The 935-nt window shown below is 45.0% G+C and overlaps 2 protein-coding genes across 4 annotated transcripts in view; both read right to left on the bottom strand.

The window, feature by feature from the left end:
• The window catches only part of LOC119416047 (suppressor of tumorigenicity 7 protein homolog), a 78,905-nt gene that overhangs the window by 30,961 nt on the left and 47,009 nt on the right, over window positions 1-935 (bottom strand). The gene's annotated exons all lie outside the window — the stretch shown is intronic.
• LOC119416053 (F-actin-capping protein subunit alpha-2) overlaps window positions 1-935 on the bottom strand; it is a gene marked incomplete at its 5' end in the record, with an annotated part of 4,560 nt that overhangs the window by 1,195 nt on the left and 2,430 nt on the right.

The following is a 935-nucleotide window of genomic DNA, read 5'->3' on the forward strand; positions in this document are numbered from 1 at the left end:
GAAGACAACGTCCCCCTCACGCTGGACAACCACCTGAAGACAACGTCAAAGAAAACCTTTGAGTTCTGGCAGGAGTTCTTCTTTGACAGAAAACCTGTCCAGCTCTGAAAACTCCAACAACGAGGAATTGTTTGACAACTGATACAAATCTGAATAGGGCCGCTGTGGTGTAGAGGTTGGGCAGCCAACCTGGGATCAGAAAGTCGCAGGTTCAACTCCCTGCCATGCCCACATGTCGTGGTATCCTTGAGCAGGACCCCTAATCCCTAACTGTTCACTGGGCGCCTAGAGCTGCCCACTGATCCACCTGGTGCATCTCAGGTGTGACGGGTTAAATGCAGAGAACTCATTTCATCACTGTATAGAAATAAATAATGATGTCATCAACATATAATGATGTCATCAACATATAATGATGTCATCAACATATAATGATGTCATCAACATATAATGATGTCATCAACATATAATGATGTCATCACTTTCTTTCAACTGATTCAGTCATGAACACGAGAGCAGCTGTGCAAAACGCAGCCACACAGCTTGCTGGTTGCAAACATCATTCAGTGAAACTAGCAAGAAAAATAACAGTTTCTTGCTAGTTTGAATCTCCAACTAGTCCCCAACTGGTCTCCAACTAGTCTCTAACTGGTCTCTAACTAGTCCCCAACTGGTCTCCAACTAGTCTCTAACTGGTCTCTAACTGGTCTCCAACTGGTCTCCAACTAGTCCCCAACTGGTCTCCAACAAGTCTCCAACTGGTCTCCAACTGGTCTCTAACTGGTCTCCAACTGGTCTATAACTGGTCTCCAACTAGTCTCTAACTGGTCTATAACTGGTCACCAACTAGTCTTTAACTGGTCTCTAACTGGTCTCCAACTAGTCCCAAACTGGTCTCCAACTAGTCTCCAACTGGTCTCCAACTAGTCTCTAAC

This window comes from Nematolebias whitei, chromosome 10, assembly GCF_014905685.2.
Source record: "Nematolebias whitei isolate Nwh7 chromosome 10, NemWhi1, whole genome shotgun sequence".
In the NCBI taxonomy this organism is placed as follows: Eukaryota; Metazoa; Chordata; class Actinopteri; order Cyprinodontiformes; family Rivulidae; genus Nematolebias; species Nematolebias whitei.